The sequence below is a fragment of the Nymphalis io genome, chromosome Z (genome assembly GCF_905147045.1).
Source record: "Nymphalis io chromosome Z, ilAglIoxx1.1, whole genome shotgun sequence".
Taxonomy (NCBI): Eukaryota; Metazoa; Arthropoda; class Insecta; order Lepidoptera; family Nymphalidae; genus Nymphalis; species Nymphalis io.
This window is the reverse complement of record NC_065918.1, coordinates 12,858,150-12,886,007: the sequence shown is the minus strand read 5'-3', so window position 1 is coordinate 12,886,007 and position 27,858 is coordinate 12,858,150. Positions and strand designations below refer to the sequence as shown.

Below are 27,858 nucleotides of genomic sequence, written 5' to 3'. Positions count from 1 at the left end.
AATAATGTATAGCATGTTTATAGTACACATTATTATCTACAAGAAAGTCCGCGAGGCTATATTTCTAACTATTATGGTTAATTCACAATAACAGTTTTTGTTCAAATTAGCGAATAAAAACACGGGTAGAACCGAAATATGATGACATTCATATGATGATATTAATCCTAACACAATTAAGTAGCTTTGTAATAAAGGTTCATTACATACACGTAAATTTCTCTTTTAATTATTTTGATAAGGTCCGATACCTTTCGTTAAGACGTGACTGGTACAATAACGCAAAAAGTAAGAAAAATGCCGGGGTGTGAGCGTGTGTATGCCATGTATAACGGGAGCGAACAGCACTTTACCTAATCTAATATTTACCTACCTTTTATTATTTGCAAACTAGAAATAGTTAAATAGTACGTTTTTAACTTCATATTTTTTTATTATTTAAACCTTTATAGCGCTATAGAAAATTGATCGGCCGCAAACATTGGACATTAAATTATATACTTACTTTTATTATTATACTATTTATTTATGAAAGAGAAATATGATGATGGTGGCCAAAAGATTTTGTATGTTCCATTCGTATGTACCATGTTCATCACATATTCTACCGCCAAGCAGCAATATTTAATATCCTTCTGTTCCAGTTTGAAGGGAGAATGAGCCAGTATAATTACGGGCACAAGGGACGTAACCATTTAGTTTCCTATCTTATTGACGCATTGGCGATGGAAGCGATAGATAATATTTTTTATAGTGCCAATGTATTATACTGTAATAAAAAAAAAAAACGGCCAACCATTGAAGAGGTCTATCTAGTAATGTGAGACCAATGTACGATGAGCCACTACTCACACTTATGTAATAAATTAACGCATGAATAAAAAAATACGCAGGGCGTGTGTGGGCGTGTGTGTTTGTGGCTCTTAGCACTTTTATGATAATAATATCCTATGGACCGACTTCGCCCAAGGCGGTCAACCTCAAGACAGGTTAGCCAACTGAGCAGTAAAATAACATATGAAAATTTTGTTAATGCTAAATTATATTTATTTTAAATAATTAAATATAGCGATTGTTTTCCTCACCAACGTTATAAGGATATAAGAAATAAAACAACTGTTAGACCCTCTACGACTTTATTCCATAAACTATAAAGTTAAAATGCATTTACTCACATTTCAAAATTCACGTGAAATTACAAAAAAACCGTTTAAATTTCGGTTTGTTAGTTGCTTTAGATGTTGTCAGTTGTCTTGTGAGTAAAGCTTACGTAATTATTTACTAAGTCGATTACAGACATTCAGACATTATTATTTCGAGAAAAATCCTTATACTAACTGCTATAATACGGAAACATAAAAGAAAATGGAATGTGCAATACAAGTTAAACGATTTGAATACAAAAACAATTTCGATTTTCTAGTATTGATTTAAGAATACAAGTATAGAATGTCAGTTACGCGGTGAAGTTCAGCGTAGGGTGCTAGAGAGCTGTAGTTTCTAGATAGAAGGACAAAGTTCACAGCATCGAACATCGATAGTTATGTCGAGATACCTACATATATATTCGAATGCCTATAAGTTACATAATCTCCACGCTGTGTTGTGTCGGGGGAATATATCCGACCGATAAACCAGAGAGAGCAATTGTGTAAAATGACACTTTCGTTGACAATATTTTTTTCCAGATATTATTTCCGATATTCTGTTATGGATGTATATAATTTTGCCTTCGTATTTCCCCTCATCGTTCGAAAGATCCAACGTATTAAAAACTTACGGTATACAATCAGAAAGAGCTCGCATCGGCTCGAATGGGTACTTAGGTGACATGTAGATGTATACGGTTCAGGTCGATATTTAATATGAACTGCATGAGCTCACAACGATGAAATCTTGTATAGGTCTACATGCCACCTGCTATACGGTCTGTCGCAACACATTAACGCTTGCAAGTCCGTCGGGACCTGATTGATCAAGAGATAACATAATGCAACTGACGCGCACGGCAAAGGGCTTAAGCCCTAAAAATTCTTTCTTCTAACATCCAGCGACACCATCTCCTTTCGCTGACACAACACTAGCGTGGGCTGCTTGACCATTATATTATGAGATTACATATTCATATTTATTATAATATTTCAAAAAAGATATCTATAGAATTCCTAATCGTTCTGATACTTTGCTCACATTTCCCAATCCTTATTATGTATGCGAATAAGAATATAACGTTCCTATATTACTGTCGGTATAAACATAAGTGCTTAACATCAGTGATAGCGGAACACGTTATTGATATTCTTACAGTATTTGTGTGACTTAACTTAAGTAAATAACACATCATATACATTTCAATCAAATAACATAATTCGTAACAATGTAGCCAATGAATTACATTTCTTGTGAATTTAATACAAAAAATGAAACTATTAAATTTAGTCTTAAGAAAGGATCAATTGTCAGTGTCGAAAAATATTCTGTCGGATCGAACTTAAAAATATTTATTAAACTCATCTGAATGTAATCAAAATTAATTTTAAAGGAAATGAACTCTAATGTCAATACTCCTAATAAATAATATCATTCGTAATCCATGCCGAACGTAGCTGAAACTACAAGTATTAAGCTTCATCATTAGTCTTTTTGTTTTATTCTAAATATTTATTCAGACTGTGACATTAAACTATACTAAGAAAAACTATCTGAAGTGATTTTAAATTGTCTGTTCTTCCAGTTAGATGACACCGACGAACCGATATTATTAGTCAGACTCATATTAAATAACTTCAAACGACTCGATAAAACAATCAACTTATGATCGCACGTAAGAACTTATCATGAAATTATTATTGTCAATTGAATTAATATGTTAATACTCGAACAAAACGTCGCTAAGATAACCCAAAGTAAATTATATGTTAATATTTAAATTGACCATCATGTGCTCCGTTACTCAAAGGTTCGCCGCAGTTAAGCCTACAGGCTAAATATAAAGCCAAATTATAACTGACAGTTGGGTAAGTCTCCGGGCTCTCTGGATGGTGAATCGCGAATCGATGATAATATTTTCCTTCACTATTTTAATATTAAGGCACGAATCCTAAACCGCGCAACGTAATGAACTCTAAGTACTCCGGAGAACCTACGAAACTGTCAACGGATCAGCTGCGAGATGTTAAATATAGATTTGATCTACACATTGAGTAAAAAGCATCAAACATCGAGAATACCATTAAAGTGTAATACTACTGCTATCCGATTAGTACTGAGAAATTTAAATGTCCTCGATTGCACGGTGTAAGAGTTGTTACTTGAGTAGATTCGACCTCGTGACATCGAGAATATCAGAAGCTCTCGTCCGGTCCTAGGTGGTACATTCAGTGTCATTTTCGATTATGATGGTGAAAACGAAAAGTGCAATAAAGTCAAGACAAAGTCAGTCGGCTGTCGACTAGTGCAGAGGAACTCGCATAGCATATCATAATATTCGCCTTATCACTTACTGTAACGGTGTGCATTGTCTGTGTACAAACGGCGATACAGATGTTAAATAAATAATAAATCCAACATAGGCGGTATATTTCATAAATAAATGCATCGTGTATCGTTCCTAAACGCTGTTTGTTCACATACATACACAAAGCACTATCTAAAATCATATTTATTTTTAAGGCACATAATGTTTGATCATCGCTAATTTACTGCGTAACCACGGCGCCGGGACTGCTTGAAAATGAAATAAAAATATATCTCGTTAATTTAAATATTTTTTTTTAATTTAAATAAAAGCGGTAAGGTAAGAAGAATTCGAAAATTATAATAAGAATGTTGAAATAAAACGCGCCCGCGTCGTGTTGAAATCTTAAACTACGAAAAAAGCTATGAATTGTTATAATATTGCTTGTTTATAGAATACTACGTTGACTCTTAAAACTACTCAACGATTCATACGACTCTAGTCGTGTATCACTCCGGATGTTGTTGTAAGTGGAGTGACAATCGTTATAAAAAATAATGTTTATTTATAAATCGCATCCAGTTTCTGAGATCGCCTCCAAATAGCCGTGAAAAGGAGTATTGACCAGGGTGGTGGTGGAGAGATCCCGAAACCTAATCGTGAGCACAATGAGGTAGTTTCTAGGTTGCTGTCATAATATATTATGAATGGTAAAAGTAATCCGAACGAAATACACATAAAGTTTATTGCTTTTATTGAGGTTTATGAGTTTCGCTTTGTTCATACGATCCGCACTGAGGGCATGTAATTCATACAATGGTCCGACACAGCCGTCCACGCTTCGACCTACAAACATTATTGGCAGCATCGAGTCATTGTATCAATCCCTCTCTGTATCCGTCCTACCACTTCTCATTGTATTCGTATGTATAAAAAAACACGATTTGCTCATGACTGTTTTGCTTTCGCGGCTGCCATGAATCATGAACAAACATCTCAAAAATATGACACTTATATATTGGTAAATATTTGTGTATAAATGTAAATATGGCGAATAATTATGATAGTCCGTCCAATTCAATTAAAATACTCTCTCGCTCTCGCTCTCTACTTTGAAACGAACTCTACTCGCTCGTACTTTGAAATTACATACTATGGTCTCTCATACCGATAAATACCAAAATTAACGATTCTGGGTTTCGCGAATGAGCTACATTGCTTCAAATGCACTTGCATCAAATGTCTATTGTAGTTATTGCTAAGCGAGTTCTCCTTGACGTCAAATAGAATAAATTGTAAATAAGACAAACATTTGTTTTTAATTGTAAAGTTCAAGAACCATGTAATTAAGTCTAATTCGATTGGTCCAAATAAATCTCATAATCTTGTCAATTATTTAAATAGGTAAATATAACGTCACAGCAAAGGTGTCAATAAAACAGTTTTTCGAACATTCAGACTCTTAATAAAAGGACTTAACGCAATCATGTAAAAATAAAATAGTCGATCCGACAGTCATTTTCAACTACAGCTAACTTGCACCATCTTAAACATCCAATATGCCATCACATTATCTAATCTCATCCAGAGTATATATTCCGTTCTCTTAAAACACGTTTCCCAAATCATTCCCTTAGACATTTCGTCTGAAATATGGCGAGAAGTATTAACACGTATCGAAAGAATCGGAGGAAGTATATCACTCTCTTTATTGTATTTAGTTTCGTAGTAAATGTCTGTCTATTGAAACTATAAGTAAGATCTGAATGCGATGTAAAGTATCTCTCAACCGGTTCTTTCGACTGTGAAAACGTAAGCATCTATATCCTATATTAATAGATTAATACAAAATCTTCACCTGTGTGCGTGCCGCTGTTAACCGTTCTCGTAATATTAAGATAAATGCCTTCGAAATACACACAGGGAGATGTACATAGTATAAACATGTAAAATTACTACTATTTTCATAAATGCGTGTCTATGTCGGTCGAAGTTACATATGTTTAGTGTGGTTGCAACTTGCAATTTGAATGCTCTACTGAAATATGTTGCAAACGTTTAATCGCCATGGCATGAATAATTTCACTCAATTTTAAAAAACAATCTATTAAAATGTAAATTAGGAAAAGGACAGTTCTAAGATTATTCGAAAAGAAAATTAATTAATATTTAGATAGTATAGTATTACAAATATAATCATCACTTTGAGAGAAGAGAACAACGAAAATATAAATCGTGCTGACGTTAACTCTTGGCGCGGTTTAGTGATATATTATCTTCTGTTTCCCGACTATGTCTACACTTCATTTAAAAAATAATCAATCTTTTACCGTTCGCTTGACCTGTGCCTTGTACATCCTTACTTACCTCTATTTACCACCAGTCGAGGGACCGGTAATAAGCCCCACGTTTTCAAATTGAGGATTCTTCAAATTCAATTTTTTCCCAATAAGGCAAAACTCTTCGTGATCGAGAACTATACAGCGAGCCCAAACAGAAGATACCGCGCCCGAGTGCTCCGAGAAACACATGGCGAAACGTACGTAACGTATATTTACCGTTGTCGTGGATGTCACGATGCGGGGTTTGTCTGTAGGAGGTTCAGCCAAATTCCGAAGCGCTGACGGATTTCATTCCGTTCCCGCAATAGCCGTAGTTGAGTCGAGTCAGTGACGCTCGGAGGATAAATGTTCAAGCAGTGCGCCATGTCTACAATGTTTTTTTTTTATTTGACAATAATTAAAAATATGTGTTCAAAGCGATAAAATATACTGTTGGTAGGCTTTGTACAAGCTCGTCTGGGTAGGTACCACCCACTCATCAGATATTCTACCGCAAAATAGCAGTACTCGGTATTGTTGTATTCCGGTTTGAAGGGTGAGTTAGCCAGTGTAATTACAGGCACAAGGGACATAACATCTTAGTTCATCTTCCCAAGATTGGTGTGGCATTGGTGATGTAAGCGATGGCTTACATTTCTTACAGTGCCAAAGTCTTTGGGGGTTGGCGACCACTTACCATCAGGTGGTCCATATGCTCGTCCGCCTTCCTTTTAAATTCCTAAATTAAATTTATCTGTCATTACTGATTTGACATTCGCTCAGCAACGTTTATAAGTGAGGCCGCTGTTTATTTACGTTAAAAATATTTTAATATCTACTTAACTTAGATAATCTGAATTGTATAATCACCTTCGGGGAAAATGTCCACACCCTCTTCTTCTACAGTCGCCATCGCGACTCGGCACGGATTCACTGAGCCGCTTCAAGTCTGTGGTTAGATTATACCGTAGCAGTTGTTCGTAGAGCTCGTGACCTCGTTAATGAACGAATCGAATCTAAAAGAAATATTGAAATTAAATCCAATAATGATTTAGTCAGTCAATCCAATATGAAATACAATACAGGATATATTCGCGAGTTAAGAGAAATAAATACGTAGAAGCATGCTTACATACAACGCAACTACGCAATCGATAGAGCTAAAATATCCGGGCCGTTAAGTTGCGCGCGCATGAGAGCGCGCAACAAATGGGAGAAGGTTAAAGGGGTCAACATTATTTTTCCGCCTTTATATAAAAATAGTTATGTAAAGGTTTCGTGGTCAAATAGTCGTGGACCTACAAGAAGTAAACTATACTGCAAAAAAGCACTTCATTATCAAATCAGTGGTCACATTCAACTTTATGATTCGGAACTAATTTAAATATAAAAGTGTGAATTTTGAATTTTGAAACTTAAAATAAGATAAATATTACAATCGCTGAGCGCATTTGCGAATTAAGAAAAATTAATACATCGATGCAAGTCTAAATGCAACTTAACGACATAATCTATAGAGCTAAATTATCCGGACTGACAAGTTGCGCGCGCATGCGATGCAACAAATGGGTGAATAGGACCTCTATGTAGAACGAATTAAATGAAAATATGTTATATTTGAAAATCCTCACAACACTTTAATACGCACAACAAGTACCGTTATAAATTCACGTTATTGTTAAAATAGTGATCATACTGAACTTTATGGTTTGAGAGACTAATTTAAATAAAAGTTCTTGATTAACTTGCACAATCCTTGAACCGATTATGAGAATGTTGGCACTGAAGTATCACATTTTCGTTTTGAACACTGGGTTAAGTTGTTGAATAATTACAAAAAAAGAATATTATAAAACGAAACACGTCTTACCTCAGAGCTATCACTGACTCGACTAAGTTAAGATTGCTATTATAGAGCGCATCCGCGAGTTGAGATAAATCAATACATCGACGCATGCCCCCGATACCCCCTTTTTGACCAGAACAATATTATTTACTAGCTGAAAACGCAGCTTAGCCCGTGGAATTAAGTTTATGATGAAAACCTTTTAAAATTCAATCGTGTCATTCCAACGTTCAAGTATGACATCTGACTTCTTAATTAGGGGTTTTGTTTGATATGCACATTATTCTTACACATATTGCTTACTACGAATCATAGAAAAATGTTTAATAACACTAACAAATACAGATCATTATAATCTTTAACACTCAAACATAAAGTTTGATTACGATGACAAAATATTTATTTTTTATTACTTTTAAGTCCTTAGTTTTGTCTTTGAAGATAGGTTAAAAAATAATATACATACAAAAATATGAATACTAATCTATGCATTCATTGTTACAGAACGGTTGATGTTTGTTCTAATATTTGGCGCGTTTTCGCAAACATTGGTCCACAAGCATAAGATTATTATATTTTATGAAAAACACTTAGTGATATTAACTTACCGAAAAAAAGTTGTTCCTTGCAAAATCTAGTTGCGGTAATTATTTACACAGAAAAGCCAGACCAGAAAGACCAGAAAGCTGTAGCATACGAGGCGTTCCAGGAAGCCAAGTTGGTGCCCCGAGTCGAATCGACAGAGAGCCGTTCGGGCGTCCATACCGTATGGTGCGGGGAAAATTGCGCCCGTGGATGCCCCCACTGACGGAGACTTTAGATCCGGATTTACTGAGGAGGGTGATGAAAGTCCTTTTCCCGGTGATCCGGTCAAGTCCCTGAGTCCCCCTACCAATACCGGCCTGGTCCGACGAGCTGGGGATGACCAAACAGGAGCTGAGCCTTGCGATCGATCGCATGCGGGCTCGTATTTTATTTTTTTTTTATATGCGCCAGGATGGCAAATGACTCTTCTCCACCTGATGGTAAGTGGTAGTAGAGTCCAAACGCGACGACGGCAAGTACAGTCGGCAAGAATGTTCTGTACTAGCCGTCCTCGCCTTGCCGGCCCGCTAGATGCCTCTTTACGCCTCGTTTGAAGGAACCCGGGTTGTAAGAGGAGGGGAACACGTGAGCTGGTAAGGAATTCCATTTTTTGGTAGTGCGACAAAGAAAAGAGCTGCCAAATTTCTTTGTGCGCGATGGAATTGATGTCACAGTTAGGCGGTGACATCGAGAACCACCTCGCGTGGACTTAAGAAGGAAGGGGGAAGCAGGAATCGTAACACCACGCCTGACCCCGACGGAATTACGGGGCGGGCGTTGGTGTTAGCTACAGCTTAATTGGGGAATAGGCTGAGGCAGCTTTTCGACAGTTGCCTCCGTACCAGCACATTCCCCAAGGTCTAGAAGGAGGTGAATTTGGTTCTCTTGAAGGAGGATGGCAGGACTGCAGAATCTCTCTCTGCGTACCGTCCCATATGTCTGCTGCAGCAAGCGGCTAGCAAGCTTTTCGAGCGAATTGTCGCTTCTCGTCTGTGTGGACATCTGTCCCGTACCGTATGGGGGGAATAGATCGAATTATTTCTAATTAAAAAAAATGCACGGGTAAAAATACTTATTTTACAAGTAAGGACGGGAAACATTTAAAACATAGGTAAATGTAGAATAGTAATGGCCATATTTTATAAAATTATATTATTTATGAAAATTATAAAAATCGTAGTCTAAATGATCTAATTGATGGTTAGCATATTTTCATGGAGTCTCAACTTGATTTTATTTAAGGAAGTTGGCGTTAAATGAAGTACACTTTTATGAAAAATGTCTTTTAACAACAATCATAATTTGTTGTATTACATATTACGAAAATATTGTTAATGCTATGTTATAATTCTTTAAAATAATTTAATACAGCAATTTTTTCTTACTAAGGTTATATAAATATAAGAAATAAAACAACCGGTAAGTCCTCTATTACTTTATTAAATAAGCGATATCAGTTATAAAGTTATATTGCATTTAATCATACATGAAAATTCACTAAGTCAAGCAAAATCCTTTTACTAAATTCTATAATATAAAGAAAGTGAAATATTCAATACAAAATAAATGATTCGGCTGGAAAATGAATTTATGTTGTGTAGGTAATTTGTAAAAAAACTTGATTTACAATTGGTAAGTTTAAAGATTCAAGAATACAAGTGTAGAAGTAAGTTGAACATGTCTAAACGTCGTTTCAATTAATAAAACGGTCAAAATATTTGATGTTGAAGTCCCGCGTAGGTCGTTAGTAGGTGAACTGTAGCTTCCAGAGAGAAGAAGAAAGTACATAACATAGAACATCGATAGTTATATCGAGATATATATGCGTATAAGTTAATTAATCCTAAATCTCCACGCTGTGTTGTGTCGGGGGAATATATCCGACCGATAAACCTGAGAGCAATTGTGTAATATGACACTTTCGTTAACAAACTTTTTTCCAAATATTATTTCCGATATTCTGTTGTGGATGTGGATAATTTTGCCTTCGTATTTCCCCTCATCGTTCGAAAGATCCGACGTATTATAAACTTACGGTATACAATCACAAAGAGCTCGCATCGGCTCGAATGGGTACTTAGGTGACATGTAGATGTATACGGTTCAGGTCGATATTTAATATGAACTGCATGAGCTCACAACGGTGAAATCTTGTATAGGTCTACATGCCACCTGCTATACGGTCTGTCGCAACACATTAACGCTTGCAAGTCCGTCGGGACCTGATTGATCAAGAGATTACATAATGCAACTGACGCGCACGACAAAGGGCTTAAGCCCTAAAAATTCTTTCTTCTAACAACCAGCGACACCATCTCCTTTCGCTGACACAACACTAGCGTGGGCTGCTCGACCATTATATTATGAGATTACATATTCATTTCTATTATAATATTTCAAAAAAGATATCTATAGAATTCCTAATCGTTCTGATACTTTGCTCACATTTCCCAATCCTTATTATGTATGCGAATAAGAATATAACGTTCCTATATTACTGTCGGTATAGACATAAGTGCGTAAAGCACTTATGTTTATACATAATATAACATCAGTGATAGCGGAACGCGTTATTGATATTCTTACAGTATTTGTGTGACTTAACTTAAGTAAATAACACATCATATACATTTCAATCAAGTGACATAATTCGTAACAATGTAGCCAATGAATTACATTTCTTATTAATTTAATACAAAAAATGAAACTATTAAATTTAGTCTTAAGAAAGGACCAATTGTCTGTGTCGAAAAATATTCTGTCGGATCGAACTTAAAAATATTTATTAAATTCATCTGAATGTAATCAAAATTGATTTTAAAGCAAGTGAACTCTAATCTCTAGACTCAATCGTTTGCACTGCTCATTAGCACCTGTACGTAATTTAACTCCGAAAACTCGTTGCTCAAAACAGGTGCCTACTTATTATACTAAAAAGTTACCTACTTATTATAATAAAAAGTTCATCGTTCGAAAACACCAGAAAAAACCATCTTGACATCTCACCGTTAAAATAAAATGATCAAAACAAACGCGTCATATAAAACAATTAACAACATCGGTTCTAATTTCTTAACGAGTGACGTTCTCGGAGTGTTCGGTTTTCGAGTGAGTTACAAATATCATTCGTTATCCATGAAACTACAAGTATTAAGCTTCATCATTAGTCTTTTTGTTTAATTCTAAATATTTATTCAAACTGTGACATTAAACTATACTAACGAAAAAGTATCTGAAGTGTTTTAAAATTGTCTGTTCTTCCAGTTAAATGACACCAACGAACCGATAGTATTAAGTCAGACTCATATTAAATAACTTCAAACGACTTGATAAAACAATCAACTTATGATCGTACATAAGAACTTATCATGAAATTATTTTTGTCAATTGAATTAATATGTTAATACGCGAACAAAACGTCGCTAAGATAACCCAAAGTGAATTATATGTTAATATTGAAATTGACCATCATGTGCTCCGTTACTCAAAGGTTCGCCGCAGTTAAGCCTAGAGGCTAAATATAGAGCCGAATTATAACTGACAGTTGGGCAAGTCTCCGGGCTCTCTGGATGGTGAATCGCGAAACGATGATAATATTTTCCTTCACTATTTTAATATTAAGGCACGAATCCTAAACCGCGCAACGTAATGAACTCTAAGTACTCCGGAGAACCTACGAAACTGTCAACGGATCAGCTGCGAGATGTTAAATATAGATTTGATCTACACATTGAGTAAAAAGCATCAAACGTCGAGAATACTATTAAAGTGTAATACTACTGCTATCCGATTAGTACTGAGAGATTTAAATGTCCTCGATTACACGGTGTAAGAGTTCTTACTTGAGTAGATTCGACCTCGTGACATCGAGAATATCAGAAGCTCTCGTCCGGCCCTAGGTGGTACATTCAGCGTCATTTTCGATTATGATGGTGAAAACGAAAAGTGCAATAAAGTCAAGACAAAGTCAGTCGGCTATCGACTAGTGCAGAGGAACTCGCATAGCATATCATAATATTCGCCTTATCACTTACTAGTAACGGTGTGCATTGTCTGTGTACAAACGGCGATACAGATGTTAAATAAATAATAAATCCAACATAGGCGGTATATTTCATAAATAAATGCATCGTGTATCGTTTCTAAACGCTGTTTGTTCACATACATACACAAAGCACTATCTAAAATCATATTTATTTTTAAGGCACATAATGTTTGATCATCGCTAATTTACTGCGTAACCACGGCGCCGGCACTGCTTGAAAATGAAATAAAAATATATCTCGTTAATTTAAATATTTTTGTTTTAATTTAAATAGAAGCGGTAAGGTAAGAAGAATTCGAAAATTATAATAAGAATGTCGAAATAAAACGTGCCCGCGTCGTGTTTAGATCTTAAACTACGAAATAAGCTATGAATTGTTATAATATTGCTTGTTTATAGAATACTACGTTGACTCTTAAAACTACTCAACGATTCATACGACTCTAGTCGTGTATCACTCCAGATGTTGTTGTAAGTGGAGTGACAATCGTTATAAAAAATAATGTTTATTTATAAATCGCATCCAGTTTCTGAGATCGCCTCCAAATAGCCGTGAAAAGGAGTATTGACCAGGGTGGTGGTGGAGAGATCCCGAAACCTAATCGTGAGCACAATGAGGTAGTTTCTAGGTTGCTGTCATAATATATTATGAATGGTAAAAGTAATCCGAACGAAATACACATAAAGTTTATTGCTTTTATTGAGGTTTATGAGTTTCGCTTTGTTCATACGATCCGCACTGAGGGCATGTAATTCATACAATGGTCCGACACAGCCGTCCACGCTTCGACCTACAAACATTATTGGCAGCATCGAGTCATTGTATCAATCCCTCTCTGTATCCGTCCTACCACTTCTCATTGTATTCGTATGTATAAAAAAACACGATTTGCTCATGACTGTTTTGCTTTCGCGGCTGCCATGAATCATGAACAAACATCTCAAAAATATGACACTTATATATTGGTAAATATTTGTGTATAAATGTAAATATGGCGAATAATTATAATAGTCCGTTCAATCATGTCACCTACGACTAACTACTGCTTATATGCTTTAGAAGTAGCTAATAACGCGATACCCCTCGCTCGTACTTTGAAATTACATACTAAGATCTCTCATACCGATGAATAACAACATTAACGGTCTCGGGTTTCGCGAATGAGCTACTTCTTTGCGTCAAATGTCTGTCATAATTGTTGCTAAGCGAGTTCTCCTTGACGTCTTATATAATAACTTGTAAATAAGACAAACATTTATTTTTAATTGTAAAGTCCAAGTATCATGTAATTTTGTGTAATTCGATTGGTCAAAATAAATCTCATAATCTTGTCAATTGTTTAAATAGGTAAATATAACGTCACAGCAAAGGTGTCAATAAAACAGTTTTTCGAACATTCAGACTTAATAAAAGGACTTAACGCAATCATGTAAAAATAAAATAGTCGATCCGACAGTCATTTTCAACTACAGCTAACTTGCACCATCTTAACCATCCAATATGCCATCACATTATCTAATCTCATTCAGAGTAAATATTCCGTTCTATTGAAACACGTTTCCCAAATCTTTCCCTTAGACATTTCGTCTGAAATATGGCGTGAGGCATTAACACCTATCGAAAGAATCGGAGAAAGTATGTCACTCTCTTTATTGTATTTAATTTTGTGGTAAGCGTCCTTCTATTGCAACTTTACAGGTAACAATAAAGGTCAGATGTAAATGCGATGTAAGGTAACTCTCAACCGGTTCTTTCGACTGTGAAAACGTAAGCATCTATATCCTATATTAATAGATTAATACAAAATCTTCACCTGTGTGCGTGCCGCTGTTAACCGTTCTCGTAATATTAAGATAAATGCCTTCGAAATACACACAGGGAGATGTACATAGTATAAACATGTAAAATTACTACTATTTCCATAAATGCGTGTCTATGTCGGTCGAAGTTACATATGTTTAGTGTGGTTGCAACATGCAATTTGAATGCTCTATTGAAATATGTTGCAAATGCTTAATCGCCATGGCATGAATAATTTCACTCAATTTTAAAATACAATCGATTAAAATGTTAATTACGTAAAAGGCAGTTCCAAAATTATTTGAAAGGAAAATTAATTAATATTTAGATAGTTTAGTCTAGTAAAACAACTATAATCATAGCTTTGCGAGAAGAGAACAACAAAAATATAAATCGTGCAGATGTTAAATCTTGGCGCAGTTTAGTGATATATTATCTTCTGTCTCCCGACTATGCCCATATTTCATTTAAAAATAATCAATCTTTTACCGTTCGCTTGACCTGTGCCTTGTACATCCTTACTTACCTCTAATTACCACCAGTCGAGGGACCGATAATAAGCCCCACGTTATCAAATTGAGGATTCTTCAAATTCGTAGTGATGTTACATCATTCAACTTTTTCCCAATAAGGCAAAACTCTTCGTGATCGAGAACTATACAGCGAGCCCAAACAGAAGATACCGCGCCCGAGTGCTCCGAGAAACACATGGCGAAACGTACGTAACGTATATTTGATATTTATGAATTCGCACTTATGTGTATAAGATCTATTGGGATTATATAACTATGTAGAATATCCAAAATAAACCGAATTGCGTACGTGACGTGTATTAGAAGCCATCTTCGCGAAACTTGCCGTGGTCAAGTGAAGCCGTTACGTACGCTGTTGTCGTGGATGTCACGATGCGGGGTTTGTCTGTAGGTCAGAGCCTCGTGAAGCCAATGGGTCAGGGGAGGTTCAGCCAAATTCCGAAGCGCTGACGGATTTCATTCCGTGCCCGCACCAGCCGTAGTTGAGTCGAGTCAGTGACGCTCGGAGGATAAATGTTTGCGCAGTGCGCCGTGCCTACAATGTTTTTTTTTTTTTTGTTAAATCTTGAGAATAATTAAAAATATGTGTACAGAGCGATAAAATAGCTTCTAATCATGTATTTTTACAGCGCTTTCACGCACACAAGCTAAATTTCTAGTTGAACAATCTTCGTTCCGAGCGTTTGTTTTTTAATGTGCGGCTGTATAAATAACTAAAAGCTTTACTTATATAAACGGCTGTTTATTTAAGCACTCATTTATCTCTTTCTCTCATTATTGATTTGACACTCGCTCACAGGCCGCTGTTTATTGACGTTAAAAATATTTTAATATCTATTTAACTTAGATAATCTGAATTGTATAATCACCTTCGGGGAAGATGTCCACAGCCTCTTCTTCTATAGTCGCCATCGCGACTCGGTTCAGATCCACTGAGCCACTTCAAGCTTCTGGTCAGATTATACTGTAGCAGGTGTTCGTAGAGCTCGCGACTTCGTTAACGAAGGTGGCTTCAAAAATCTAAAACAAAATTGAAATCCAATAATGATTTAGTCAAGCAACTCATGAAATACAATTATAGAACACATTTGCGAGATAAGAGAAATAAATACGTAGAAGCATGTTAAAATGGAACTCAATTAGGCAATCGATAGAGCTACAATATCCGGGCCGTTAAGTTGCGCGCGCATGAGATGCAACAAATGGGAGAAGGTTAAAGGGGTCAACATTATTTTTCCCTCTTTATATTATAATTATGTACAGAGTTTATGGTGAAATCGTCAAGATTAATATAATGAAGACCTAAAATCTACAACAGGTAAACTATACTGCAAAAAAGCACTTCATTATCAAATCAGTGATCAGAAAAATTAATACATCGATGCAAGTCTAAATGCAACTTTATTACGAATCTATAGAGCTAAATTATCCGGGCTGATAAGATGCGCGCGCATGAGATGGGTGGCCACAAATGGGTGGCTCTTTATAGAATGAATTACATATAGACATGGTTTGTAGTAAGATCTTCAGACAACTAATATGCACAACGAGCGCTGCTATAAATACACGTTATTGTTAATAAAGTGATTGAATTGAACTTTATGGTTCAAGACTAATTTAAATAAAAGTCGTGATTCCTGATTAACTTGCACAATCCTTGGACCGATGATGAGAATATTGGTACTCAAGTATCACATTTCCTTTTTGAAGACTGGGTTAAGATCAATTACAAAAACACAGAATATTATAAAACCAAACCAAACACCAAACACGTCTTACCTCAGAGCTATCACTGACTCGACTAAGTAACGATTGCTATTACAGAGCGCATCCGCGAGTTGAGATAAATCAATACATCGACGCATACCCAGATACCCCCTTTTCGACGAGACAACATTATTCACTAGCTGAAAACGCAGCTTCGCCCGCATGAAATTAAGTTTTTAATAAAAATATTTTAAAATTCAATCGTGTCATTTCAACGCTTAGGCATATTAATTTCCTATTAATCGTGCTAAATTTAAAATTATATGTAGATATAAAATATACATATTATTGGAATTATAAAATAGTTGTGTTAGCAATATTTAACATAAAAAGCATTTAAAATTAATATGATATTAATTTTGATAAGGAACTATAGTTTGGAATTAAACTAAACTACAGGTCTCATATTTTCTTCCATTTTTTGTCGATTTGATCTGATTTTTCTTTGGAATGTTGTGATGAGTGTGAGTGTTGGATGGTGGTGTATTAAGAAGGAGTGTTGAGTGAGTTAGAAGTTGAGGAAAAACAGTATATAGATAGAACAGAGTCAGTTTATTTAAAGTCACACTAAAAGTCAGAAGTGGAAGAATAAGCTTTAACGTAGCCCAGATTTACACAGAGACAGTAGTTACAGATATAAATTAAAAGATAGGACGCGGTGGATACAACTTACAAGGATAAAGTTATGAGTTATTTGCGGGTAAGCGTACAGCTGACTGCCGGCCGGTGCAACGGTGCGAGCACCGCCCCTCGGTGACGTAGACGTTTGGTAGAACAATGGGATTAGACTGCAGCCGATCTATTAATTCACTACTAATAAATGATGTTTGCGTGTCTGCTTTACATACAAATTTATTATATATATTTTTACATTATATATTTTTTATATTTATATGATTATGCTACTACTACTACTTCTACTTTTAAAGTTATATCGTTGGCTTCTTTGTAGACATTTTGGAGACCTACAAATCACCGCGTCATAATCGAAAATCCAAAATATGTTAATTATGTCATTTTTAAACCGTGATGCGTGAAGAAATAATTAATATTCACAATACACACCTCATGTTTTTATGATATCAGTGTCTTAAAACTAAGGAATATGTAACCTTAAAAGTAATAAGTAATAATTTATAAATTTTAAAGAAAAATATGACTTAAGAAGCTTGGACTAATACAATAAAATATTTTATAAAACTTCGTTTATAATAGCAACGTAATGCCACACACACATCAGAAGCGACGGCAGAATAACGACAATCCAAATTTGAACGAAACCCAAATGCTAACATGTCTGGCAGAAGGTCACTCTACTCCGGAAAATCTGGACACTACTTTTCAGAAATTGACAAAATTATAATATAAAATTTAATGAGAATGAATTCAGGCGTGCTTTACTTTTGTATACTATCATTAACTATTCTCGCAGCGCAAAACGTGGAGCTTTCAAGGTGCACGACTTCTCCGACATGAATTTAGGTATATTTATACATAAAATATAGCATGTGTCCACCTGGATAATGTACCTATCCAATGGTGCCTTTTCTTCAAACAGGTGTCATGGTTCCACAGTTTATTTTCCACTTATATACAAACTCACAAATATCACGCTCTTTCTTTTTTCAAAATATATAATATGTATACAATAAATTAAATAAACAAAAAAGAAACCTAAGCTCAACTTAACGACTTACTTAGAGAAAAGAAAATAATAAAAATTATTGCTATAAATTAATATCAGAGTTTCATTCTAGAGAACTAAAAAAAACATAAAATTCATATGCCATATAATTTATATAAAATAATTAAAGAAGAAGTTGGTTATACGCGTGGCGCGAACGGCAACGGCGCGGCGGCGACGTGCCGGCCGACTGCGGGCATTTGGTTGCACGTCATTTAGAAGCAGAAGAAGGTGATATCTTCTAAAATATTAATTCGCATTATATAGTCTAAAAGTCAATTTTAATCAGTATTAATTGCCCACGGCGACTTACATATTTATTTGAATATATTGGAATTGAATATATTGAAGGAGGCTCCGCAAGTAACCTATAGTTTTTAAGTATATATAGTGTAATATAGTTTTTAGTATTTATAGTATAAGTTAGGATAAGTCGTGCATCTTGACAGCTTTTTACTGATATACAACTAAACTAGTTTAGGTCCGCGACTTCACCCGCGTGCTTGGGTGGAGGCAGGTGTTAGATATGCATAATCAAATAAGCTTTGCCCTAAGAAAGTACACGTACCCTGTGTACTTTCTGAGAGTTAAGCTTGCTACATATATAAAATCCGTGAAACCATAACATAAAGACAGATTATAAATTAAACTAACGTATAAAAATGAAATTTAATATTTGTTGTATGTATAAACTTATTTGAATTATATGGTAGTCGTATGTACTACATGTACATGTATGTACTACTACATTCCCTGTATTCATTAACCGCATCATCTCTTTTCAACACTTGGAACCTCTATGTCAATGCTGTCCTGTAATGTGTTGCTCTGTAGGAAGTAGTTCACATTGAACGCGGGACCTTTTAGCTTAGCCGGCAGAACGCCGCATTATGAAGCGGAGGTCGTGGGTTCGAGCATAGGCCCATTTTTTGTAATTTTATTAAATAATGATAGACAAAGTCAGAACTAGCTTAAATTACATCCAATCTAATTTCTGTTTACGAAGTATTTTTATTGATATTGTGTATTGTTAAAATGTGCCAATACGTACAGTGCTGCAAAATATTTATAATATTTGGACGTTCACTCACCCCTAACATATTTCAATTGTGTTGTTCTTTTTACAACGTGGTAGATAGAAAAAAGAAGTCGAAAGAGAATTATAGTTAATATAAGAGCTACAAAAAGGGAAACATCTCACTTTTTCGCTTTTCAAAATCGATATTTTTGTAGCAGATGACAAACAATGCGATTGCTTGATAATTTTATAGTTATAAAAGCTAGTAATATTTAAAATTTTGATACAAGAAAAAAATATGTACAAAGATACACATGGGAATTTTCACAAAAATAATAGTCTAAATTTATTTTTCTTTCCATAAGAACCTTCCACAAAGTGTTAGGAAACTTTAAAAAAAATAAATGAAATCGGTAAGATCGTTCTCAAAATAATATGAAATAGAAATTCATTTTATATAAATAAATATATTTATTGTCTTAATATTATGTTTAGAACATAATTGTTCTTTTAATTATGTATTTAAAAGATATGTATTAGGTATCAATAAATATATTATTTAATAATATTTTCTCATGTGCATATGTTGCATATTTATTCTAGGCATGGCTTGATATGATGACGTAGTCGAAGAGAAAATTGTCGACCTAGGCTGTTGTTTGTATAAGAGATTTGTAGATCTCCAAAATGTCTACAAACAATTAATGATACTATATATTAATCTTTTATAGATAACTCCCTGTAACTACTGTATTTCTTTGTTAACTGTATCGTTATAGGAAAATAATAAATAATGACAACTGTCGTTTCGTTTAATTTTCGCAAAGTATACATCCTACATAAATAAATAAGTATTTCTAACACTTTGCAATTCGAACTATTAATTTTAGTACAAATATGCATGGATATATAGATATTTAAATTAACACATGAAAAAATACACAGGGCTTGTTTTACTATGCTTTATACATATATATTATTTTTTCCCCTTTGCACTGTACTGTATGGGCGAATAGATCGATTAGCTAATATTTATTTCTTATTGATTAATAAATGCATGGGATAAAATACTTATTTTACAAATCAGGACGGCAACTAGTAAAGAATAAACGTACAATTAAAACATAGGTGAACGTAGAATAGTAATGGCCATAATTAATAAAATTATATTATTTTGGAAAATTTTATAATTCGTTTTCTATATGTTCTAATTATATAATTATTACGAAAATCTAATTGATGGTTAACATATTTTCATGGAGTCTCAACTTGATTTTATTTAAGGAAGTTGGCGTTAAATGAAGTACACTTTTATGAAAAATGTCTTTTAACAACAATCATCATTTGTTGTATTACATATTACGAAAATATTGTTAATGCTATGTTATAATTCTTTAAAATAATACAGCAATTGTTTCTTACTAAGGTTATATAAATATAAGAAATAAAACAACCGGTAAGTCCTCTATTACTTTATTAAATAAGCGATATCAGTTATAAAGTTATATTGCATTTAATCATACATGAAAATTCACTAAGTCAAGCAAAATCCTTTTACTAAATTCTATAATATAAAGAAAGTGAAATATTCAATACAAAATAAATGATTCGGCTGGAAAATGAATTTATGTTGTGTAGGTAATTTGTAAAAAAACTTGATTTACAATTGGTAAGTTTAAAGATTCAAGAATACAAGTGTAGAAGTAAGTTGAACATGTCTAAACGTCGTTTCAATTAATAAAACGGTCAAAATATTTGATGTTGAAGTCCCGCGTAGGTCGTTAGTAGGTGAACTGTAGCTTCCAGAGAGAAGAAGAAAGTACACAACATCGAACATCGATAGTTATATCGAGACATATATGCGTATAAGTTAATTAATCCTAAATCTCCACGCTGTGTTGTGTCGGGGGAATATATCCGACCGATAAACCAGAGAGCATTTGTGTAATATGACACTTTCGTTAACAAACTTTTTTCCAAATATTATTTCCGATATTCTGTTGTGGATGTGGATAATTTTGCCTTCGTATTTCCCCTCATCGTTCGAAAGATCCGACGTATTATAAACTTACGGTATACAATCAGAAAGAGCTCGCATCGGCTCGAATGGGTACTTAGGTGACATGTAGATGTATACGGTTCAGGTCGATATTTAATATGAACTGCATATAGGTCTACATGCCACCTGCTATACGGTCTGTCGCAACACATTAACGCTTGCAAGTCCGTCGGGACCTGATTGATCAAGAGATAACATAATGCAACTGACGCGCACGACAAAGGGCTTAAGCCCTAAAAATCTTTCTTCTAACATCCAGCGACACCATCTCCTTTCGCTGACACAACACTAGCGTGGGCTGTTCGACCATTACATTATGAGATTAAATATTCATATCTATTATAATATTTCAAAAAAGATATCTATAGAATTCCTAATCGTTCTGATACTTTGCTCACATTTCCCAATCCTTATTATGTATGCGAATAAGAATATAACGTTCCTATATTACTGTCGGTATAGACATAAGTGCTTAACATCAGTGATAGCGGAACGTGTTATTGATATTCTTACAGTATTTGTGTGACTTAACTTAAGTAAATAACACATCATATACATTTCAATCAAATAACATAATTCGTAACAATGTAGCCAATGAATTACATTTCTAATTTAATTTAATACAAAAAATGAAACTATTAAATTTAGTGTTAAGAAAGGATCAATTGTCAATGTCGAAAAATATTCTGTCGGATCGAACTTCAGAAATATTTATTAAACTCATCTGAATGTAATCAAAATTAATTTTAAAACAAATGAACTCTAATTTCTAGACTCAATCGTTTGCACTGCTCATTAGCACTCATACGTAATTTTATTCCGAAAATCGTTGCTCAAAACAGGTGCCTACTTATTATACTAAAAAGTTCATCGTTCGAAAACACCAGAAAAAACCATCTTGACATCTCACCGTTAAAATAAAATCATATATCAAAATAAACGCGTCATATAAAACAATTAACAACATCGGTTCTAATTTCTCAACGAGTGACGTTCTCGGAGTGTTCGGTTTTCGTGTGAGTTGCAAATATCATTCGTAATGCATGCCACACTTAGTTGAAACTACAAGTATTCTCTAATTTAAGTATTTAGCTTCATTATTCTCTAACTTTAAGTATTTAGCTTCATCATTAGTCTTTTTGTTTCATTCTAAATATTTATTCAAACTGTGACATTAAACACCGACGAACCGATAGTATTAAATCAGACTCATATTAAATAACTTCAAACGACTTGATAAAACAATCAACTTATGATCGCACGTAAGAACTTATAATGAAATTATTTTTGTCAATTGAATTAATATGTCAATATGTGAACAAAACGTCGCTCAGATAACTCAAAGTGAATTATATGTTAATATTTAAATTGACCATCATGTGCTCCGTTACTCAAAGGTACGCCGCAGTTAAGCCTAGAGGCTAAATATAGAGCCGAATTATAACTGACAGTTGGGCAAGTCTCCGGGCTCTCTGGATGGTGAATCGCGAAACGATGATAATATTTTCCTTCACTATTTTAATATTAAGGCACGAATCCTAAACCGCGCAACGTAATGAACTCTAAGTACTCCGGAGAACCTACGAAACTGTCAACGGATCAGCTGCGAGATGTTAAATATAGATTTGATCTACACATTGAGTAAAAAGCATCAAACATCGAGAATACCATTAAAGTGTAATACTACTGCTATCCGATTAGTACTGAGAGATTTAAATGTCCTCGATTACACGGTGTAAGAGTTGTTACTTGAGTAGATTCGACCTCGTGACATCGAGAATATCAGAAGCTCTCGTCCGGCCCTAGGTGGTACATTCAGCGTCATTTTCGATTATGATGGTGAAAACGAAAAGTGCAATAAAGTCAAGACAAAGTCAGTCGGCTATCGACTAGTGTAGAGGAACTCGCATAGCATATCATAATATTCGCCTTATCACTTACTAGTAACGGTGTGCATTGTTTGTGTACAAACGGCGATACAGATGTTAAATAAATAATGAATCCAACATAGGCGGTATATTTCATAAATAAATGCATCGTGTATCGTTTCTAAACGCTGTTTGTTCACATACATACACAAAGCACTATCTAAAATCATATTTATTTTTAAGGCACGTAATGTTTGATCATCGCTAATTTACTGCGTTACCACGGCGCCGGCACTGCTTGAAAATGAAATAAAAATATATCTCGTTAATTTAATTTTTTTTTTGTTTTAATTTAAATAGAAGCGGTAAGGTAAGAAGAATTCGAAAATTATAATAAGAATGTTGAAATAAAACGCGCCCGCGTCGTGTTGAAATCTTAAACTACGAAAAAAGCTATGAATTGTTATAATATTGCTTGTTTATAGAATACTACGTTGACTCTTAAAACTACTCAACGATTCATACGACTCTAGTCGTGTATCACTCCGGATGTTGTTGTAAGTGGAGTGACAATCGTTATAAAAAATAATGTTTATTTATAAATCGCATCCAGTTTCTAAGATCGCCTCCAAATAGCCGTGAAAAGGAGTATTGACCAGGGTGGTGGTGGAGGAGATCCCGAAACCTAATCGTGAGCACAATGAGGTAGTTTCTAGGTTGCTGTCATAATATATTATGAATTATAAAAGTAATCCGAACGAAATACACATAAAGTTTATTGCTTTTATTGAGGTTTATGAGTTTCGCTTTGTTCATACGATCCGCACTAAGGGCATGTAATTCATACAATGGTCCGACATAGCCGTCCGCGCTTCGACCTACAAACATTATTGGCAGCATCGAGTCATTGTATCAATCCCTCTCTATATCCGTCCTACCACTTCTCATTGTATTCGTATGTATAAAAAAACACAATTTGCTCATGACTGTTTTGCTTTCGCGGCTGCCATGAATCATGAACAAACATCTCAAAAATACGACACTTATATATTGGTAAATATTTGTGTATAAAAGTAAATATGGCGAATAATTATAATAGTCCGTTCAATCATGTCACCTACGACTAACTACTGCTTATATGCTTTAGAAGTAGCTAATAACGCGATACCCCTCGCTCGTACTTTGAAATTACATACTAAGATCTCTCATACCGATGAATAACAACATTAACGGTCTCGGGTTTCGCGAATGAGCTACTTCTTTGCGTCAAATATCTGTCGTAATTGTTGCTAAGCGAGTTCTCCTTGACGTCTTATATAATAAATTGTAAATAAGACAAACATTTATTTTTAATTGTAAAGTCCAAGTATCATGTAATTTTGTGTAATTCGATTGGTCAAAATAAATCTCATAATCTTGTCAATTGTCTAAATAGGTAAATATAACGTCACAGCAAAGGTGTCAATGAAACAGTTTTTCGAACATTCAGACTTAATAAAAGGACTTAACGCAATCATGTAAAAACAAAATAGTCGATCCGACAGTCATTTTCAACTACGGCTAACTTGCACCATCTTAACCATCCAATATGCCATCACATTATCTAATCTCATCCAGAGTATATATTCCGTTCTCTTAAAACACGTTTCTCAAATCTTTCCCTTAGACATTTCGTCTGAAATATGACGTGAAGCATTAACACCTATCGAAAGAATTGGAGGAAGTATGTCATTCTTTACTGTATTTAAATTTGTAGTAAATGTGACAAACACTTACTACAAAATTTAGTCTTTATTGAAACTTTAATTAATATGTAAATGCGATGTAAAGTATCTCTCAAGCGGTTCTTTCGACTGTGAAAACGTAAGCATCTATATTCTATACTAATAGATTAATACAAAATCTTCACCTGTGTGCGTGCTGCTGTTAACCGATCTCATAATATCAAGATAAATGCCTTCGAAATACACACAGGGAGAAGTACATTCTATAAATGTATAATATTACTACTATTTCCATAAATATGCATATATGTCGGTTGATTTATGTTTAGTGAGGTTGCAATGCTCCATTGAAATGTGTTGCAAACGTTTAATCGCCATAGTGTTTCACTACTTAATTTATAAAATCTATTAAAATTTAAATTAAGCATATACAGTTCCAAAATTATTTGACAAGAAAATTAATTAATGTTAAGATAATTTATTATACTAGTATTACAATTATTACTTATCGATTTGTGAGAAAAGAACAACAAAAATATAAAACGTGCAGACGTTAAGTCTTGGCGCGGCTTAGTGTTATATTATCTTCTGTCTCCCGACTATGTCTACCTTTCATTTAAAAAAAAATCAGTCTGTTACCGTTCGCATTACCCGTGCCTTATACATCCTTAATTACCTCCATTTACCACCAGTCGAGGGACCGGTAATAAGCCCCTACATTTACAAATTCGGGATTGTCCGCGTAGAGATGTTAGAGCATTCATCTTTTTCCCAATAAGGCAAAACTCTTCGTGATCAAGAACTATACAGCGAGCCCAAACAGAAGATACCGCGCCCGAGTGCTCCGAGAAACACAAGGCGAAACGTACGTAACGTATATTTGATATTTATGAATTCGCACTTACGTGTATCAGATCTATTGAGATTATATAACTACGTAGAAAATCCAATAAAAACCGAATTGGGCACGTGACGTGAATTAGAAGAGATCTTCGCTAAGCCCGCCGTGCTCAAGTGAAGCCGTTATGTTCGCCGTTGTCATGGATGCGGAGCTTATCTATAGTTCGGAGCCTCGTGAAGCCAATGGGTCAGGGGAGGTTCAGCCAAATTCCGAAGCGCTGACGGATTTCATTCCGTGCCCGCACCAGTCGTAGTTGAGTCGAGTCAGTGACGCTCGGAGGATAAATGTTTGCGCAGTGCGCCGTGCCTACAAAATTTTTTTTTTGTTAAAACTTGACAACTATTATAAATATATGTACAGAGCGTTAAAATAGTTTCTAACAAATAATTAAGAGATACGATAATCAAAAATGATTGCAATGACCCAGGCAAGCACTTCAAAATTTTCATGTGCTTAACGTGTGCTTGACGGTAAAGAAAGAAATAACGGGAAGAAACCTGCATGTGACGAAATAAAATCGCCTTCTCTTCAAAAGCAGAGAAAGCATTCGCCCAGCAGTGCAACATTTAAAGGCTGCTTTTGTTTTACTTAGAGGACTTGGTTAATAAAATATATTATTCACATTATAATTAAAATAACCACCTTTGTCGAAGATGTCCGGTGCAGGGTGCACTACCTCTTCTGTAGTCGTCATCGCGATGACCACCGTAGCAGTTAGTCGTAGAGCTCGCTACCTTGTTAACGAAGGCGGCTTCTAAAACGATATTCAAATTGAATACATTCACGTAAAAATATAATATTTATTGTATGCGAAATATTAAGTAAAAATAAATAAAAAGTTAACCCAGTTGAGAAAGAAATGTAAAATTTAAGAATACTTAGAAGTCAGTCAACTCAACATAAAATGCTATTACACGTTCGCAAGTTAATATTATATAATTAAATACATAGAAACTTACTTAGATGCATCTCAACTACGCAATCGATAGAGCTACAATATCCGGGCCGTTAAGTTGCGCGCGCATGAGAGCGCGCAACAAATGGATGAAGGTTAAAGGAGTCAACATTATTTTTCCGTCTTTATATAAAAATAATTATGTAAAGGTTTTTTGGTCAAATCGACAGACGATTTGATGAATATAATTAAGACCTAAAACCTACAACAAGTAAACTATACTGCAAAAAAGCACTTCATTATGTTATTTTATGTCTTTATATAAGACTCATGTATAGGATTGGTGGTCAAACCTGCAGTACAAATGTACTAAAGGCCACTCACTGTGAAATAAGTGGTCACATTAAACTTTATGATTCGGAACTAATTTAAAAATAAAACTGTGGTTTCTAAATATTCTGCACAATCATTGGATCGATCATCAGGATTAGATTAACACATTTCAATTTTGAAAACCGGTATAAGTTCATGTAACGCTTCCAACACAAACAGGAAATAAATATTACAATCGCTGAGCGCAATAGCAAATTAAGAAAAATTAATACGTCGATGCAAGTCTAAATGCAACTTTACTACAAAATCTATAGAGCTAAATTATCCGGGCTGATAAGTTGCGCGCGCATGAGATGCAACAAATGGGTGGCTCTTTATAGAAAGAATTACATATAGACATGTTTTATAGTAAGATCTTTAGACAACTAATATGCACAACGAGCGCTGCTATAATTACACGTTATTGTTAAATTAGTGATCATATTGAACTTTATGGTTCGAGACTAATTTAAATAATAGTCGTGATTCCTGATTAATTTGCACAATCCTTGGACCGATGATGAGAATGTTGGCACTCAAGTATCACATTTCCTTTTTGAACACTGGGTAAAGTGGTTGAACAATAAGAAAAACACAGAATATTATAAAATCAAACACGTCTTACCTCAGAGCTATCACTGACTCGACTAAGTAAAGATTGCTATTACAGAGCGCATCCGTGAGTTGAGATAAATCAATAAATCGACGCATGCCCAGATGCCCTCGTTTTTCAAGGGAACTTAAGGGAATGTTATTCACTAGCTGAAAACGCGACTTCGCCTGCGTAAAATCAAGTCTTCGATGAATGTCTTTTAAAATTAAATCTTGTCATTACAACGTCTATGTATAATAATTTCCTATTAATATTGCTTCACTTTAAACTATATGTAAAAATATACAAATTACTTAAAACAATCTGATGTGGAGACAGTTTGACAACAACGCAAATTCTCAATACTCCGGCTCGCTTTCTGACTTCTTG

General features: G+C 34.6%; 1 protein-coding gene and 2 long non-coding RNA genes across 6 annotated transcripts in view; all 3 read right to left on the bottom strand.

Annotated features, from left to right (window-relative positions):
* Positions 1-27,858, bottom strand: part of LOC126780498 (putative serine protease K12H4.7) — a 56,437-nt gene that overhangs the window by 7,362 nt on the left and 21,217 nt on the right. Inside the window, exon 10 of one of the 3 annotated variants that reach the window (XR_007670509.1) lies at positions 1,120-1,555. The exons of 1 other annotated variant lie outside the window; for it this stretch is intronic. The gene's annotated coding sequence lies outside the window, so the exon portion shown is untranslated. Of the gene's footprint in view, positions 1-1,119; positions 1,556-9,629; positions 10,103-27,858 lie in introns of those variants that run through there. One more of the 3 variants, XR_007670508.1, reaches the window with a different exon arrangement.
* Positions 1,120-27,536, bottom strand: LOC126780541 (uncharacterized). Of its 2 annotated transcripts, XR_007670516.1 has the most exons (5): positions 26,569-26,707; positions 26,252-26,363; positions 24,109-25,915; positions 12,067-13,284; positions 1,120-3,326 (listed from the first exon to the last, which is right to left on the bottom strand). It is a non-coding gene; the product is annotated as an uncharacterized LOC126780541 (long non-coding RNA). The 2 variants fall into 2 exon arrangements; XR_007670515.1 differs by lacking the exons at positions 1,120-3,326; positions 12,067-13,284; positions 26,569-26,707 and adding an exon at positions 27,502-27,536 and having other exon boundaries at positions 20,515-25,915.
* LOC126780545 (uncharacterized) lies at positions 5,322-7,672 on the bottom strand. Its single transcript, XR_007670520.1, has 3 exons — positions 7,649-7,672; positions 6,649-6,794; positions 5,322-6,166 (listed from the first exon to the last, which is right to left on the bottom strand). It is a non-coding gene; the product is annotated as an uncharacterized LOC126780545 (long non-coding RNA).